This window comes from Mobula birostris, chromosome 20, assembly GCF_030028105.1.
Source record: "Mobula birostris isolate sMobBir1 chromosome 20, sMobBir1.hap1, whole genome shotgun sequence".
Classification (NCBI taxonomy): domain Eukaryota; kingdom Metazoa; phylum Chordata; class Chondrichthyes; order Myliobatiformes; family Myliobatidae; genus Mobula; species Mobula birostris.
In genome coordinates this window covers 22,134,251-22,154,552 of record NC_092389.1, presented here as the reverse complement: position 1 = coordinate 22,154,552, position 20,302 = coordinate 22,134,251, and positions in this window count along the sequence as shown.

Sequence of the window (20,302 nt, the reverse complement as noted above, 5' to 3'; positions counted from 1 at the left end):
TTCATCAGTATTTTTTTGTCCTGGGTCTATACTTAAGCGTTTTCCACCAGTCATTATTGCTTTTCCATTTGAATTATTTATTTAACCCAAAAAAATACTTCTGCTTAAGCAATGCTGTCACTTATTCCAAAGTGAGGTGGCCGATATTGATTTTTGCCTCTAACTTCCACCATCCTTGCAAAGACCAAATCATTGAAGTGCACGCAGATTATCTGGCAAATCTGCGACTAACAGGTCAGTTCCATGCAGGTTATTTTTAAGTCACTGAATGCAATCATCTTCAGTTAATCTCTGCTTTAGCGTAATGTTCACCTTGCTCCGGTGAATAATGACTCACTCTCATCTCTCATGGAAGTTGTCCAAGGTCTTGTAGTCGTGCTCTCTAATTTCTGTGGCGGATGAAAGATGAATGATTTGTGGCAAGTGTTGTGACCTAGGCTACATTCCAAGCTGGCTGGCCACAGTGGCATCTTGCAGCTGATGGCAATGCTTCATGATCTGTGTCAAATTGAATTATAGGTTTTACACATTGAAGGCATGGTGTTCAGCGGTCTTGGATATCTGTGTAATTACCAGCAACAGAGACGCCACTTCTAGCTTTACAGCAACATTTTTTTTTTGATTACATGCTGTAAATTTTCTATTTGAAAATCTTCTACCAGACAGTCATGCACTTGTTATTCTTTGCAGTTTGGTAACCGATTTCAGCTTTAACTCCAGAAATTCTACACTTTAGTAAGGAGACGTTCAAGATTTATGAACATGATAGAATGCATGTTAATTGTACAGGTTATACAGATTTAAAACATTATTTAGTAAATGGTGTGCAGTTGATTATTGTGCTTTTTTGCTTATCTTTCTGCTTCTAGTTGTCTATTGGTTTGAGATTGTGCTGGTAATACCCAGCGACTACCTACTGGTGGCAAAATACAAAACAGAGAAATCTACTAAACATCTTATTAATAACACTTTATTAATAACAATCACCGCTAACAGTGGAGAAGTGTGGTGAGGCCTGGTGGAGGTGGGAGCGAGGAAAGTCCTGAGGTGGGTTCCAGGCCCCAGAGCGGTTTGAGGGTGAGGAACGATTTAGGCACCAGGCCAGATTGAAACGGTCATGGTGTCAGGACCGGAGGAGCGGGATGGGCCTGTTCTGCCTGGTTCTGCTCGCTGATCCACGATGTTTACTCAGCTCTACGATGAAATATGGCCTACTTTGGCTGCATTGATGCCTGGCTTTGTGTCGTTCATAAAAATTTCAGTTCTGAAGCTACTTGCTTACTTTTATTGTTTGCACAATTTTTTTGGTTAACTACCCTGACCCTGCCGGCTGGTGGCGCAGTGACTTCAGCGCCGGATTCCGGAGCGAGGGTTCCTGAGTTCGAACCCAGTCGGGCCGCTCCCGGGCACGCTTTCCATCCATGCCAGGTTGAGTGTCGAGCTCGCAACTCGGCCTCGTAAAGAAAAACTGTGCTGTGAGAGAGACGTTGGGGACCACTCACAGAATCTTTCCCCCAAGACAACCACTTGAAAAGTGGCTGCCAAGGCTCTGGCAGAGTATGGCACACACACAAAAAACCCTGACTCTGTAGGTGAGAGATGGAATCATAATGATAGAAGTGTGCTGGCGATGCAGCTTGAGATGAATGTAGAGAGAAGAATTAGTATAAGTGGTTTTATGGCAGGCCTCTTTCTGTGCTGTATGATTCTATAATGCTTAGAGGTAAGGATTCCTACGTGCAGAGAAACAAGCAAAGCTGATCTTCTAGGGAGCTGTTGATTGACACATACATGATTCCATCCCCTCATCACTTCCACCACAGAACCAAGACAACCCAGTCTGAGTGGCTGAACTGCCGTGTTATCAGCATGAAAATGTCACCTACTCTGCCTTGAAGAGCACCCGAAGTCTCAACTCCTTTTCTGTGCATTCACCCTCAATTCCCTGATCTTTCAAAAAACATCTTTTATTTTAAAAACATCGAGTGATCTACTCTCCAGCAGCCCCAGCAGTAAAGAATTCCAGATATTCCACCCTCTGCAAGAATAAATCTCCATGCACTTAGTGTTTTCTCACTATTCAATGCTGTATCTCTCTCATCTGTTGCCCCAGAGGACACTGAGAAAGCTGCTGAAAGTGGTTGAGCCTTGGACACTCACAGAGGAATTCCTGCACTTATGACTTGAGGAACTAAACTGCAATAATGACAGCAAATTTCTTTTGCACCAGATGTGACTCAAGCCATTGAGTTATGTTCCCGCTGACTCCCACCTGAGTTTTATTAAAACTGCTTCAAAGCTCTTACAATCCCACGTTACATTGTTGTCAAGGGCAGAATTTCCCATCTCACCCATGAAATTCTGTTCTTTTGCCTATACTATCAACAGGCATTGAGATGTGAACCCCAAATTCAGCAGTGGTGTGCCCACTATTGGTGTGTCAGAGATCATCGCATACCATACCTATCATTCACTGGTTGAAGGTAAACGCAGTATCAGCTTCAGGCATTCGGTATATATAGACACGAGCACTGATGTCCTTTCTCACTGCTCCCTTGCTCCCTGCTCTCTCTCTTTAAAACCCTATGCCTTCAGTAACTTACGTCACTGAATCTTTCCTCTTTGTGAGACTATCATGCCCTGGGCTCTGAACTTCATGCCTGGCTCCCTCACTCTTGGGGTACAATTGCCCAAGTTTTGGACTCTGGCAATGATCCTCCCTCAGACTCTCAGTCCCAGCTCCAGCCCACACACCAAGCTCGCTTCCTAACTGTGCTCTAGGCATGTACCTGCTCTGGCCCCCAGCTTTCATCTACAATTGGAAATGATCTACAAGACAAATGGGGAATGGCTCAGCCTTTATTACCTTCAATCTGAGTAGCTGGGCTGCAGCCACCAAGTGATAATTATGCTTGCATTGTTCAGAGTTGATGCTTCAGGTTGTTATTGACCCATCCAATGAAGCAGAGTAGAGAATGGTTCTTCTAGCCAGTGTCTTCTGACCTGTCCCCAGTGTATAATGTCACCAGTTGGTGGTAAACATCCACAACAAGGCATTGAAAAACATGAATTTCTTTCTGTTGCATGGAAGCCACTTCTCAGGAAGACCAATACTGAGATTCACCATTGCCTTTAGTGTACCAGACAGTCTTCAGTTGTTTTGAATTAAAAGATGTTTGCAGATTAAGGCTTCAAAGCTGACATAGATGTGAGATTCTATCAGGCAGTGGTGGTCCCTATTCTCCTTTATGCTCTGAAAACTATTATACAGTATGCTACACAGCAGATATCCCAAGGCAATGGAGAGAAACCCCGCTGTTGCCTCTGAAAGATCCATCCAGTCCACGGACAATGTAAGTCCACCAGTCTCCGTGTCTGTTTTCAAGCCAGCATCCTCAGCACTGAACCTTCAATATACTCAGCTTTCTCTTTAGACAGGCCACTATTCACAGCCAACAATAATCTGCAAGCTGAGCAGCATCTGGGGGAAGATTGCGAGGGGGAAAGAAATTGTTGATATTTCAGCTTGAAACCTCAGTCCTGATACATCTGCAGTCTCTTTGAGTCTCCATTTAATTCACATGCCTGGCATCAGGTGCCCCGAACAGGTACTCTAATCCAAGCTCTTCCCTGTGAAGAAAGTACTAAATGGACAGATCAAGAGGTTTGAGGATGACCTCAAAACCTCCTTGGAAAAGTTACTAGGACCCCACTGACCCCTGGGAATCACTTGTTCATGACCATTCAAAATGGAGAAGGAGCATTTAAGATAGACCTGATAACCTGAAGTCTGGTCTTCAAGAACACAGAGAGCCCAGCATAAACGGCAAAGGAAATGCTTCATCTCATTCTTCCATCCATTCAGGCATCTCTAGCCTAGTAGACTCAGCAAATCCAACACTGGCCTTGTTAACCATCTCAGAACCAAAAGAAATGAAGTGGATGCAAGTCATACTCAATCCTGTGTAAAATGGAGAAGCTGAGAAAGAAATGTCATAATCTTTTCTTTCCATTCTCCATTCTATTTCAATATGTGATCTTTTTTCCAAAGTTCAAGTATTCCCAATTATGTAATTTTCATACAATAACTTTGCAACTGATGGGAAAATTTGTTCTTCAGACATGGAAAAATACCAACTGAATGAATGTAACCTGTGCATTACTTCCCACTGTTGACCGGCTGGTGGCGCAATGGCATCAGCGCCGGACTCCGGAGCGGAAGTTCCCGAGTTCGAATTCAAGTCAGCCCACCCCACGAGCATGCTCTCCATCCGTGCCGGGTTGAGCGTCGAGCTAGCCACTCGGCCTCGTAAAAAAAAAAAGGTCAAGTCAGGAATGTTCATATCGTGACCCGGTTAATCCAAAAAGGAAGACCAATCGTGACACTATGCGCCAGACAAGAACGGCGGACTGTCTGGTGTGACATGATTAAAAAACAGCTTCCTACCATATCTTGGAATGGTGTGACTGCTATTATTTCAAACAGGTTTGAAGAATCTGTTATGCTACAATTGTTTTGTTGAATGGAACATGGGACTGAGCTGTTGACATATCCTCAATAAAAGGAGGTTGGAATTTGGGGATTAGAGAAATAGTACATGTTTCTTTGTAATTAATGTGTAATATTTTCTGAAGAGCCGATAGTGGCACATTTTGGGGTCCACCTGTAAGTTTATAATTAACAATATATATGTGATTCATTTTTAAGTACTTTTTTTTAAGTGAGGGGATATGTTGGATCCCAGTCCTAACGGCACTGTTTTGAGGTTCACAACTGACTTTAAATAACATATTCTGATTCAACCCCTCTGCTCACCAATGTTTTAAAACCAAGTCATTGCCAAGTATTCTGAGATGCATTAACTTCCTAAAATCCATAAAATCAGGAGAGGCAGATATCAGGAGCAGAGGAGTGAGGCATTATAAGTATGGAGATTGGTCTTCCAAATATTGGTATTAGAATGAAAAATATTTTTATTACATTTTCTTGGAGCAGTTTTTGAGTTCAACATGATAAAACTGCAAGTGAAAATATCTTTATATTGTGAATAATGGATACCTGGAAGTGAATAGTAGGCAGTAATCTCAGTGGGTTCAGCTTCCATACCAAGCTGAAAGAACAATGTTCAAGTGATTTATAACAGTCATACGAATTCCAGGATGAGATTACTGCCTTCAAATTCTCCTAGGTATTAGATTCTTTTTATAATATACACTAAAAAGTTAAGGGGAAGTTTTAATGTTTCCTGGGCTTCATTTCGCATGAAGCAGGTATCACTTTGATCAATATGCTTTGAAAATTGCGATATGAAGGAATCCTGGATCTTCTTTGGCACCCCTTCAAGATTGATTCCAGTCGTGTGTCTGGATCAATATTTCAGTCAGCTTTTGATTGCTGTCTTTTTCCTTGAGGGGCATGCTGTTTTGTAATCTAATTTCTATTTCAGCTCTCTTTTTGAACCGCCATTTTACATGTAAATAAATTATTCTCAAGGTGACTGACAAGTTTGACTACTTGCTTAAATTGCAATATTGTACTTGTTGTAAAGACCTTGAATAATTTCATTCATGTCTAATTAAGGCTCTTTATGCTTGATTAATTATTCTTTGTTAATTTGATAGTGATTGCAGATTTCAAAGAACCATATTTCAGTTGGAGCAGAATAATGTGGCAATGTGACATTTTGAGCCTTGGGAAGCTTCATAAGCTTTGTTGTCTAAATAATTCAGACCTAATATATAAGCATGTAAAAAGATCTATTGCTTAAAATTAGTATGCCATTTTAAAGTGTTTGCAGGGAATTAAAACTTTGGCTGTGATGTGGTCCTAGGAATTTGGATATTCTGCAAGCTGCAATCAATTAAAGTGCAATGAGGCAGAAGAAATGGCTTAAAAGCTCAGGCCAACAAATGCCTATCAATGGCAAAACTAATGCTGTTTGGACTCCATTCTAGTGCAGAACGATACAAAATTCCGAAGATTGGCAACCTTTTTCAATAAAGGTGCTAGTTAACATAGTTAAGTTGATTAACAGATGCAGAGTGATTTGTGACACAGAATTGCAGAGCAAGGATATTCCATTTAAATTGTTTTGTGTTGAGTTTAATGTGTAATTGCCAGAATTTTCATTGTGGGTTTGAAACAGAAGCCAAAGGCTAGGATAAAGATTAGCTGCATGGTAAACTGCTGAAACTGAGCCTGCTTTTCATTCTGGGAGTGAGATTAAAGTAAAAATAATCAAAATGGAATGTATAAATTAGTCAGCAGCATTAGAACAGAGATGGCTGTTGGATAATTTTTGCCTTTCAGTTTAAATTACAAGCTTTGCTTCTTGCTTTGAAACTGTTGTACTGGAAAAGTTAGTTCTTTTAGTATATGCTATTTCAAAGGTATGATGCTATATTTCACTAGCCCACAGCACAAATTTTTAATGGCTTCCCTTCAATTTGAAAATTGAAATATTTCAGAAATAAAAGATTTTGAAAAAAAATGAAGCACTGTACTGGTTAGCACAAATCTGGCCTCAACCAGTCAAAATGCTGGTGAGTTAATGCTGTTTTTATGCATTGTATATGTGGCCAGCCTTTCAATATATGGTATAAACTTGGTTTTTGTGAAGTTTGGGAAAAATCCTCAGAACCCAAAGTGTTCTCTTTGCACTTTGTTTGTGTAATTTATCTTAGTGAGTGCTTGTGAAGTGGCTCACTTAGAACAGATGAAGAGTCTGGCTTAATATATTGGCATACATGAGACTGATTGACCTTTCCAAATAAAGGATCTCGACCTAAAACATCAACTGTCTATTTCTCACTAAGATCCTCCAACTCACAAAATATCTATACCTGATTTTGATTTGTCTGTATAAAATTATGGATTGGTTCCAATTTGATAGTGCATGTCTTGAAATTCCCTTGCACACAGCTCTCCAAGTCCCCATCCAAATAAAATGGTGTTATATTTAACCCTGAGCAAAGCAGTCTTGGGCCCTATTCTGCATGTATTGATGCCACAGTGAAAGCTGCTACTGACAGGATTTTTATTTGCTTTATATTTTTGGTCTAAAAACACCTCCAAGTTATTTCAGTATCAGTGCACATGCAAAATTTATTTGGAAAATGGTTGTTTTTATTTATTCAGAGACCAGCCAGTCCTACTTGTCACACCTTGCTATCAGGTGTGAGTAAGCATGCCCGATGGGGATCACCAGCTGGGGCAAAATAAAGATAGTGAGCTGCAACAGCACGTTGGTGCAGAGGGGTTTTATTTAGTGCCAGGAAGAAAAGGGGCAAAAGCTTCCCAAAAGTTGTGAAGAAAAAAAATAGCTACAAGTAGACAAATGAAAAATAAGCATGTATGTACAAAAATTTACAAATATATACAGGCTTTATCTGCGACGCACTTTGTCTTTAGCTTTCCAATATAACTATTCACCAGCCGTCAACTCCAACCGCCACACCTCCAGCAAAGCTAGACTGAGGGTTTAAATCTGCCTCCGCCTGGCCCAGAAGGACCAGGAGATTCTACTGTTGGTCAGGGTGGGGGGGTGGTGGTGGAGGATAATCACGTGACCAGACCATAATAAGAATTTCAGATGGAGAATTAGAACATTTTAAACAGGGATTCTAAAGTCCTACAGTTTTATTCCCTATCAAATGCCTTAGTTAAACCATCAGTGTCCCCATGCTCAAATGAATATAAAAGTATAATGCCTCTCTACCTGTTGCCTGAGTAGGGTGTCATGCGCCTGCTCCCACTAACCCAGACATTATTTTAGGATGTCCTAAACTGCCCCTGGGGTTTCTTGGGGTCGTTCTGCTGTCTACAAACTGATGTAAATATGTGAGTGAGCAAGGCATTTGATAACACACCCCATGCAAGGCTTATTGAGAAAATAAAGAGGCATGGGATCCATGGGGACATTGCTTTGTGGATCCAGAACTGGCTTGCCCACAGAAGTCAAAGAGTGGTTGTAGATGGGTCATATTCTGCATGGAGGTCGGTCACCAGTGGGATGCCTCAGGGATCTGTTCTGGGACCCTTACTCTTCGTGATTTTTATAAATGACCTGGACGAGGAAGTGGAGGGATGGGTTAGTAAGTTTGCTGATGACACAAAGGTTGGAGGTGTTGTGGGTAGTGTGGAGGGCTGTCAGAGGTTAAAGTGGGACATTGATAGGATGCAAAACTGGGCTGAGAAGTGGCAGATGGAGTTCAACCCAGCCAAGTGTGAGGTGGTTCATTTTGGTAGGTCAAATATGATGGCAGAATATAGTATTAATGGTAAGACTCTTGGAAGTGTGGAGGATCAGAGGGATCTTGAGGTCTGAGTCCATAGGACACTCAAAGCTGCTGCGCAGGTTGACTCTGTGGTTATGAAGGCATACAGTGCATTGGCCTTCATCAATCGTGGGATTAAGTTTAAGAGCCGAAAGGTAATGTTGCAACTATATAGGACCCTGGTCAGACCCCACTTGGAGTACTGTGCTCAATTCTGGTTGCCTCACTATAGGAAGGACATGGATGCAGAGGAGGTTTACAAGGTTGTTGCTTGCATTGGGGAGCATGCCTTATGAGAATAGGTTGAGTGAACTCGGCCTTTTCTCCTTGGAGCAATGGAGGATGAGAGGTGACCTGATAGAGGTGTATAAAATGATGAGAGGCATTGATCATGTGGATAGTCAGAGGCTTTTTCCCAGGGCTGAAATGGTTGCCACAAGAGGACACAGGTTTAAGGTGCTGGGGAGTAGGTACAGAGGAGATGTCAGTGGTAAGTTTTTTACGCAGAGAGTGGTGAGTGCATGGAATGGGCTGCCGGCAACAGTGGTGGAGGCGGATACGATAGGGTCTTTTAAGAGACATTTAGATAGGTACATGGAGCTTAGTAAATAGAGGGCTACAGGTAAGCCTAGTAATTTCTAAGGTAGGGACATGTTCGGCACAATTTTGTGGGCTGAAGGGCCTGTATTGTGCTGTAGGTTTTCTATGTTCTATGAAGATAAATGAAACTGTTTGGAATGCCTGTGACTAGAATCCTTATTTTTATGAGCTGTAAACCAGTTGAGCGCGTTAGCTGAAGGGATTGTTTTGATTAGCCAAGCTAGCAATTGTTTTACTGTTTGGGGTGTGTAAATGGGGAACTCCCAAGAACTGTGGAACAGGAGGGCAAAGCGTGAGAACTACTGAGGAAACTGGACCAAGGACAGAACGAGGCGGAGTGACTAACTGGGCAAAGGGGCAAGGTTAGCAGGAGAATTAGCATTGCCAACCTGTTCTGTCACACACTACCACCCTGGCAGTATCCCGACAGGAGTGCTTACCTTAGCTCTGAAGAGCTTCAAATCTCCCACTTTATCTCCTGCAGCACATTTTTTCACTAACTTGTCCAGCTCCCCCCCAGTCCACTGAGAACTTTCTCTGACTTGCCTTTCCATCAGTGCAGCATCCATTCATTCAGATACAGCATGGTTCTGAAGCTGGGAGACTGCTGTTTGTATTGCAGTATGTTCCTTTAGGAGCTAATTGCAAAGATCATCTTCAAAACTAAATTCCAGAAGCTGCGATCACATAAATCATTGCACTGGAATTGACACAGTGGCCATCATGCAGTGGAAAACTAACAACAATGTTCTGTCACTTTTCCATTGAAACCCTGAATGGTGGTGGGACTTTCACAAAGAGTGCTAGGGTGAACTTCCATACTTATTTAGCACCACTGCATGTAGTCAAGAAATGTCAAAGCGACAAATTACTAAACAAGAGGGAGCCATGGTTATCCAAGGATTTTGTTGGGCAGCAAATAGACAGTGAATCATGAAAATGGAAAGGTTCAGGAGAAGTAATGTAAGCAGTCAACTTGCTGAGTACATCTAACTCTCTTCAGGGGGAGAAAATGGCAAGAAAAAGACTGCAGATATTGGACGTCTGTATGCTTTCAGCAGATCAGGCAGCATTTGTGGAACGAGAATGAGAGAAGACATTACAGATCAAATACCCTTTGTCAGAACATTCTGATGTGGTGTCTATGACTTGTAATATTAAAATTGTTTCTCTTTCCATTGGTCTTGTCTGACTTGCCGAATGTCTCCAGCATTCTGTGTTCATATTTCAAACAAAACTTTAAGAACAGGTTAAAAGGTCAGCACAACATTGTGAGCTGAAGGACCTGTTCTGTAATGTTCATGTACAGTATGTTCAAAACATCTTCAAACCAATAGAAATTGAATGAGAACTGCTGTGGGATTTAGTGAACTATCACTAGGAAGATGAGTGAGAGACTGAATTCTCTTCAGACTTAGGTTTAATTTCAAAACTTCAATATCTTTTTAGCCTATATTCCCAGGTTCCAATGCATTTAATTTGCATTTATACAACTGAGATCTGTCCAGAGTGATTTTTCTCTGGGGACTGCCCTCGGGTTGCATTTAATGAAATGATAGTTCAATAAAACAAAAGTTTCATCAGAATATTACAAGACAATAAAATTCCTGAAGAAGGCATCCAATCTATATATCATTAACATTTGCCTTGTGGTGATAAAATACACATGCAACAAAATTGTATTTTACATTTGACATGAGAAATGAAGTTTTACTAGTTGATTCAAAGCTATATATGCAAGATTCTGAATACCAAGCTTAAAAGGTTATGAGGCAATGTTCTGTGCAGCCACGACACATTAAGTGATTAGAAATTGTAATTACGAGGGGTGATTGATAAGTTCATGGCCTAAGGTAGAAGGAGTCAATTTTAGAAAACCTAGCACATTTATTTTTCAACATAGTCCCCTCCTACATTTACACACTTAAGTCCAGCGGTCGTGGAGCATACAGATCTTGGATATCCAGAAAGTGTCCACAGCAGCGGTGATTGATATGTTTGTGGCCTAAGGTAGAAGGAGATGAGTTATACAGCTCTCGTTACATGCACATGCAGGTCAACTCTTTGAGTGATTATGCAGAAAGTTTGAAGTTAATAACTCATCGGGGTAATTGATAAGTTTATGACCTAAGGTAGAAGGAGATGAGTTATTAACTTCAAACTTTCTGCATAATCGCCAGGAGTTGACCTGCATGTGCATGTAACGAGAGTGTATAACTCATCTCCTTCTACCGTAGGCCACAAACTTATCAATCACCCCTTGTATGTTAACAAAATTACAAAGGATTATTTTCCTTTACAGACTGTCCAGAAAAACATTGAGTGAATTTTGGCATCTGTGGCCTATTACGACTTGTGTGGCCCTGCTGAAAGTCAGGGAATAATTGATTGAGAGATACCACTATCTCCTTCACTCCCTTGTATCACATGGAATCCAATAGTGGGGTTCACCAATGTTACACTGTGTTATGCACCTCCATTCCTACTCTAGAAGACCCCATCCTTTCCATGAGAGAATTTTAGCTGTGAATTGGGGAAGGTATTTTGATTTGGTTGCTTTGGTTTTATGTTTTAATGATTTTTTTAAAAAGTATTTTAAGCTTATTTAATTTTCTAACAATTTACATTTATGATATTTTTTTAAATGTCTTGAGGGACATTTCCTGAACTGTTCCAAAAGCCCAAGATATTGACAAACAAAGCATCACCCTACAAAAGAGACTGCATATGCCGGAAATCTGGAGAAACACAAAATGCTGGAGGACCTTGGCAGGTCAGGCAACATCTATGGGAGTGGGGGAATAGACAGTTAATGTTTTGGGCTGAGACTCTTCCTCAGGAATTTGCAAAGGATTTGGTTTTTTGGCATTTTCTGTGTGTTGCTAAAGCACCACCCTGGCTCTGTTATATTTCAAACCCTCTCAGGATATTCCTAGACAGAGGTTTTGAACTAAGCCACCACCAATATTCCAATCAATGGAGTGAATTTCCAATGAGAATAGCACTCCACATCCATACCCGGTGAGTGAAGCCAGGCATAGGTTTCCAAGATCTGGCCTACTGGCACAAGTATGATCTCAGAAATGTCATGGGAATGAAAAAGCCAGTAAAACTACTAGTTCCATGTTGAATTATCTGTAAAACTGAATCACAGTGCCCTTCATATAGTGGCTGCTTATTAATATTTGTAGTAATGTGGAAGTTGAATAATGGTTGTTTTGTGAACAAAAAATTGAATATATTTATCACTTCTAGTTATTAAAGACAGATACAAAATCAACATCCCACAATCCTTTATTGAGAAGATGTCAAGCATGGCACATTAATTGCACTTAGTGGATTTAGACCATATATCAAATGCAGTGACAGTATATCTGTTTCATGGCAGATGCCTGCAGCCTGAAGCCACGACAGGTGCTGAACAGATAAGCTGAAAAAGCTGCACAGCTGAATGTGCGGTTGGGATAGGTCAAATCATTTTCTGAATACTTTTGCCTTTCTGAATTTTTGACTATGGGGTAAACAGTGCAAAACTAAATCTGCAAAGCTAATTGATGAAGGGTCTTGGAGAAGGGTATCGGCCCAAAACATTGACTGTTCATTCCCCTCCACAGATGCTGCCTGACCTGCTGAATTCCTCCAGCATTTTGTGTCTGTTCCTGAACATTTCCAGCATCTGCAGAATCTCTTGTGTTTATGATTTGCTGATGTGCCATCAGCTAGTTTTAGAATGTAGAAAGATACAGCACAGGAACAGGCCCTTCAGCCCACAATGCTGTGCCAAACCAATTAAATTAATTATCAAATGGCCAAGAAAACTAATCTCTTCTGCCTGCACAATGTCCTTATCCTTTAATGTGCCTATCTGAATGTCTCCTAAAAGTCTCTACCACCACCACAGGCAGTGCATTCCAGCACCCACTACCTTCTGTGCTTTAAAAAAAAAACTTGCCCCTCACATGTCCTTTGAAATAAACACTCTGACCTTAAATGCATGCCCTCTGGTATTAGACATTTCAACCCTTGGGAAAAGATGCTGTTCTCTCTGCTCTATCTGTGCCTCTCCTCAGATCTCTCCTTAGCCTCTGCCGCTTCAGAGTAAACAACCCAGGTCTGTCCACATGCCCTCTAATCTAGGCAGCATCCTGATAATCCTTTTCTGCACCCTTTCCAAAGCCTCAACATCCTTCCTGTATTAGGGTGACCAAAGCAGTATGCAATATTCTAGGTGTACCCTAACTGGAGATTTATAAAGCTGCAACATAACTTCCTGCCTTTTGAACTCAATGCCTTGACTAATAAAGCCAAGCATGGCATACACCTTCTAAACCACTCTATCAACCCATGTAGCCAGTTTCAGAGAACTATGAACTTAGACCCCAAGTTCCCTTTACTCACCAACACTGTTAAGGGACTTGCCCTTAACAGTGTACTGTCTCTTTACATTTGACCTGCCAAGATTCAAAACTTCACGTTTGTCCAGGTTAAACTTCATCTGCCATTTCTCAAACCTTATCTGCATCTGGTCTATATCCCATTGTGTTCTTTGCCTGTCTTCTATGCTATCCTCAATACCACCAATCTTCATATCATCGGAAAACTAATTAACTCGCCCATCTACATTTTCATCCAGGTCATTTATGTACATTGCAAACAGCAGAAGTCTCAATCCCTGGGAACACCACTAATCACAGACATCTAGCTAGATTAAGTCCCTTGGACCAGTACCCTCTGCTGAATATGAGCAAGCCAGTTCTGAGACTAAACAGCCAATTCACCATGGATCCCATGCATCTTAATCTTCTGGATGAGCCTCCCATGAGGGACATTGTCAAACACCTTTCTAAAATCCATGAAGGCAACATCCACAGTTCTACCTTCATCAATCACCCTCATCACCTCATCAAAAAACTCAATCAAGTTGGTGAGACATGGCGTCCCCACACAAATCCATATTGACTCTCCCTAATTTGGCCATGCTTTTCCAAACGATCATAAATCTTATCCCTAAGAATTCTCTCCAGGAACTTGCCTACCACTGATGTAAGACTTGCTGGTCTATGGTTTTCAGGATTATCTGTGGTTCTCTTCTTGAATAATAGAACAACATTAGCTACTCACCAGTCTTCCAGGACCTCTCCTGTGGCTCGAGAGGACACAATAATATTGGTTAATGTCCTAGTGATCTCTTCTCTTGCCTCTCTCAATAACCTGGAGTATATCCCATCAGGACCTGGGGACTTGCAACTGTAATTCTCTTTCAGAGACCCAACACTACCTCCTTCATAATATTGGAATGCTTTAACATATCAACACACTCAGCACTGATCTCCCTATCCTCCATGTCCTTCTCCTCGGTAAACGAGAGGGAGTTATTTTGGAAATGGAAAACTAATCAATCTCAGGGTTTCTACTGTCATTAAGCAACAAAAGTATTGCTACTTAAGTAACTTTTTTTATTTTGTTAGGCTTGTTTATTTTTGCTGGATGATGTCAGCAGTGTAAGTGATAATCAGTGAATAGCACTTCTCAGTGTGGAAACAACAAGGCATATTATTAATATAGCCAGACGAGATGAAAACTTGTAAGTGACACTGTTCCATTCTTATGGAAGATGTTTAAAGATGAAGTAAGGATTTCATCTGTGATAAGACATCAATGATTATTGATCAACTTAATTAGAATATGTTACGCTCAGATCGGTGAATGTCCAATGTCATGAATAATTCATGATTTTGATGGTTGAATCAGAAGTTAGATAGAAATCTCTCCAGAAAGGATCTCTTTAGTTTTCCTGTCTTTTGATTATGCTCCAGATAATAATCTTCAGATTCTTCAGCATGCTTAATATGTTGTATAAGTGCAGGATAGTTATTGCATCCACAATACTTGTAACTCAGGATGGAAGACCAGATTAGTGGTGCATGTTTAACGTGGACCTCCAGAAAAGAGCAGCTGGCTATTTAGCTTCTGACGCAAAGGCAAGGTGGGTTTTTCCCCAGAAAACCTTGATCGTGATCAGAATCAAGTTTATTGTTACTGACACATGTGGTGAACATTGTTGTTTGCAGTAGCAATACAGTTCAAGGCATAAAAATCAATATAAACTACAAATAAATATTGCAAAAGAGGAATAGTGAGGTAGAGTTCATGGACCATACAGAAATCTGATGGCTAATTGTGGCTGAAGGGGCTTGATAAGATAAGTTTTAATTCTTTAAGAAGAATATTGGACTCCCTTGCACTTCCAATCAATGGCAAATGAAACAGTAGCTGTTTGTGTGCATGCTATTGCTGGGATGTGAGAGGATTAGGATATCTATTATAGAAGAAAGAAACACAATATTTATATTAACACAGTGCCTTTATGACTTTGGAACATCCCAAAATAATTCATTGCAAATTAGCTATTTTTGAAACATGAATGTAGCAGTCAGAATGAGCCAAGAAAAAATAAACCTACAAACAAAATGTGCTAAATAGTGGAAAATCTGTGATTATTTCTCATATTTTCTTGTGCAGATGAAGGTTACAAGATGCGCAAAGTCTATGCCAGCTCTGAGCATTCCCTCTAATTACATTCCCCACGTCTCCTTGTGGTTGATTCTCTTTCATGTTCTCCCTAATTCTTTTGCCTTCTACCTGCATTTGAGGCAACTTACAACAATTAACATCCCAGCATATTTTGGGAATATGGGAGAAAACCTGAGCCCCAGCAGGAAGCCCACACAGTTGCAGGGAGAATGTGCAAACTCCATTTGGACAGCCCCCAAGGTAAGCATCATTCCCAGATTGTGGACTGTTATTGAACACCAACAATCACAGACCTCCAGCTAGACGAGTGGTGCAACTAGTAGAATTAGTGGTGCAATGAAGAGAAATCCAGCAAGCTAGGTTTAGTCTACTCTAGAACAACAGCTGCTCTAGGTGATGGCATCTGCAATCTCTTCTGTCATCATTTCCATTCTCCATTGTGGTCCACGTCGAGTTTGCATGCTTTTTCTGTGATCCCAGAGAATTGCTCTGGGTGTCCTGCTTTTGTCCTGATGATGCAGCTTCTTGAGTTAATTGGCTGAGTGGTAGAATCTGGGAGAAATTGATGAGAATATGGGAGAGAAAACTGGGATTAGTGTAAATGGGCACTTGATAGTGGTATAACCTCAAGGAGCCGAAGATCTTGTTTACATGCTGTATGCCCCTCTGGCTCTGATTAACACAAATAAAGTTCCCGCATGGATATACATATCTTCACCATCTTGCAAAGCAATAATGCATTTTCTTTCAAAATTAAGTATTCATTATTTTAAAATGGTTCGAATCACCATATGGTTATCTTTATTGATCCTGATCTGTATTCAAGTTGTATCCAGTAATTGATATAAAGATTTGAGGTGATACCATGAAAGCAGATTTGTCATCACTTATTACTTCAAAGCATTCAGACTTGAGTTTGTGTTTTCTCTTATCTTGAAAAGTGGGCGGTGAAATTCAACTGCATACACACACCTCCAGAATTAGCACCAGCAAATTGCTATTGGAGGAAAAGGGAGTTTGGTTAGATCTTTATTGCTGCTCTTGCTGGGGTGAGGCCGTTTTTGAAGAAGAATTGGGTGTAGTTGTAAAAGTATTTGGATGAGTAACCTCAAGATATCAATGACAGACAGGTAGGTTCTATGCTTCTCTATCCTTATCAGTTGTGAATTGCCTTCTATATTTGAGATATTTTCATTTTATTTGAGTTCTACATAGCTGTAAAAAAATAAATTCCAGATGGAATGTATTTCATGGTATTCAGTAGAAGTCATCAGAGTCCTGCATTTGTTGTGGTTTACAGTTTATCCCTGGGGAATATTTAATTGAAGGAGACATTTTGAAACAGTCTGTGACTGGCTGACATTGAGGAAAAATGAAAAAAAAAGATGCACCAGGTGGATTTCATCCAAGCACTGAGCTGGCACCCAAAGAGGTGTTGTAAATCCCAGCTGTTCAATTATTGCACCAATGCAAAGTTTCCAGAATCCGTATGACTGTAGATGTTTAAATGTTTTTTTTTTGCCTTTTTCTGCTTTAATTTGGTGCACTGCTGCAGCAAATGTGACAGTAAGCTTCCAAACACTTGATGAGGAGGAAGAGTCTTTGTTATAGTTCTAGAATTAGTGGCTCTAGTCCCACTCCAGAAATACAAGCACAAAATTGAGGTGGTACCCCAGTGCAGTAGTGAGGAAGTGCTGCTTTTTGAGTGAGATTTTGATAGAAGACCGAGTTTCCCTCCAGGCAAAAGACTTTTCAAACACTAAATTGAGGAATAAGGGATTAATACCTGATGATGTGGTTCACATTTATTCCTCATTCAACCATTTTTGAAAATTGGTCATTATCTCATTGTTGTTTATGAAAATATGTTGACAAGTTCCCAAAGTTACTCCATAATGACCCTTTGAGTGGCTTAATAACTCCACTTCAAACTGTTGTACTTATTTTTTCTGTCCTAAGGTTATAAACATTGCTATATAAATGGAATTCTTTCTTTTGAGATGGAGTTCTTCCTTCATTGGCTTCTGTTGATTTCTTTTTAAAACAACAATATCAAATACTAAGATCGAGAATGGCTTTGGGCTGGACAGCCCAAACGTATCATTACTCTGGGGTCTGTGTTCTAGAACGAGGCACTACCCAGTGCTTGGATAATTTAAGTGCCAGTCCTGATAGATTGGAAAGCCCAAGTGTTGGGACCGGAGATGAGGGTCAAACTGATTTTGCTCGCTTTCCCACAATGTTCATTCATCTCTCAGTGGCGAACTGCTCAGGCTGCTGTGCAACTGAGATTGAGGCTTGTGCCTACGCCAGCTGCTCTGGGGAACAGATCTAAGAACTCCATCTGGTTCGGAATGCTGTCGCTTGCTATTGTTTGCATGATTGTGAGTTTTTTTTTATCTTTCTTTTTCTCTGCGCAGTGGCTTTGGTCTATTTTTTTATTGGGTCCTTTGGGCTTTTTGCTTTGTGGCTGCCTGTAAGCAGACAAATCTCAAGGTGTATAATTTATACATTCTTTGATAATAAAAGTACTTTGAATCTTGAATCTTTGAAATATGAATTACTGTTGAGAGGTTATGGATTTGAAATTTACCCTTCTCTTTAGTGAACCCTTTGCACTCCAGTCTCAATATTTCCCAAAGACAGTGCATAGTTCAAGAGCAGAAGAATAAATTCTAAACCTTTCCGGTATCTCCATCTTTGTACAATGCTGCTGTCAGTCGCTTGGATGAAGTTAGGCACTGAATATCTATAAACAGCAGCAAAAATCTCAGAGGCACGAGAGATTTGCAACTAGAAATTCTTCAGAGTGTTAGAAAGCATGCTACATAGCCCTTCATGAAATTTGCCACCAGTTTTGTGATTAGCAATAATAGGAAAATAAACTAGCACAAATATTTTGCAGTGCAACATAGGTATAAGCATCACAAATCCAATGCTTACTGAGTGTTCATGCCCCTCCTTGTTTCAGGAGTTCCCATTGTGGCTAGTTCACCATTCAGTCTGCCACATGGCATGATCTCAGCTTTCCCAATGGCTGCCTTGAGTCAGATTTGCCCTTGAGTCATAGATTAGTGATGAGAGTAAGCACGTGGCCAGTGAAAAGCTGTCAAAACCCACACAAAAAATGCAGATGGTGGAATTCTGAAATAAAACCAGAAATTGCAAGAAACACTCAGCAGATAAGCAGTATTTGTAGAAGGAGGAATATAGTTTGCATCGAGGAAATTGTTTTAATTTGCAAGATGGGTTGGGGGAGGAGTGAATGGAACAGAAGGAAGATGTGCAGTGTGGTTGACCTGAAACATTAACTTTGGTTTTACTTTTCATAGATGATTCTTGACTTGCTGAACATTTCCAGCATTTTCTGTTTGTATTTCACATCATCAGCGTGTGTTGTTTTTATTTTATTTTCATTTACCAAGAGACCATATAAGACACTAGAGGATGATAAAAGCTTTGATTTTCTTTTGGCATTTGGCTGACTGTCCAATTGTAGCCTTTATTCTTTTTATCAGTTCTCCCTTGTACTTACAGATACTGTGTCAAAGGAGGAAAGTATGTGTGTACCATCACTCAGCTTTTCATGTTTCTTTTGGATTTTGGACTGATCAGCTTTTGTTTCAATCTTGACTGAGGATGATTGTCCAAAGTCTGTATGGTCCTCTATTCTGGCCTTTGATTGCTTCCAGATTTTGAGGGTTAGCTGCCTTTTCTGTGAATAACAGGATCTCCTGCAGCATGAGCTTGCTTCAGTGATAAGCTTGATTAATTACATCTTGCTCTTTGACAGCCACCCATTAAATCAGGGCCTAATGACAAAGAGTGAAGTGATTTCAACTCCCCCTCCCCCTGTCCACACTCCTTGTCTCTATTTTTAATAAAACAGAAAATAGCCTTCAGTACAATGTCACATCCTTTAAATCACTGGGCTGATTTTGTACTTCAATGCATCACATATCTTATTTGTCAGTCATGGATTAGTGAAGGCGCATTGGATAAGAAGATTGTATCTTCGAAGACACATCCAGTGCAGACAATCTAGGTTGATGTTCCATTACAGTGCTGAGTGAGTGTCACACTGTTGAAGGTGCGGTCTCATTGGTGATCTGTTAAAAAAACTTGTCCCTTGACATGGATGTAAAAGCTTCCACTGACTATCTTTAATGAAAGTAGATGAGATTTCCATTATGTTTTGTTCAATATTAATCACTTATAGCACTAAAGCATACAACGTAGTCATTATCATGTTGCCCTTTGTAAGAGTTTGCTGTAGGCAACTGCCTTTATGTTGATTACATTCTAGTGGCTATATTTGTAAAGTTCATCCCTGTTTGTGCATCACTTGGGAAATCATTTTGTCCTGAAATTAGCCACGTAAATGGAAGTTCCTCCTTTTGTTCCTGAAGCAAATCTTAGTTTCACTCACTTCTCGCATGAATGAACTTTTCAAAATTGGTGCCCGAGGATTGCAAAGCTGGGGAGAATAATAATGTACTCTAAGTGTCTGTTTTTTAAAAAAAAATTATCTGTGATTTGTTAAATGCTTTTAGCTATTTTTAAAGTGTCTTTGTGTTTTGCTAATCTTTGTTATTACCTGTTTCTGGGGTAAGATTTCACTCTGCTCGGTGGAGTGAGGAATATGGGAAGTGATCACTGGGGTGAGTTCTTGTCAGTAAAATCCAGGTCAATAAGTGCATATTTTTAAAATATAGTTCAACTCTTAATAGCTATAACCTTGCAATTTCTATGGTTTCAAAAGAAAAAAAAAATCATTGAAGTTACTTCTTAAAAATTAAGACATGTTATTTTGATTGCTTCATACTGCTGATAATGATTTCTCTCCGGAAACAAAATGTCTGCTGAAAACATCCACAGGTCTGTGGAAAGA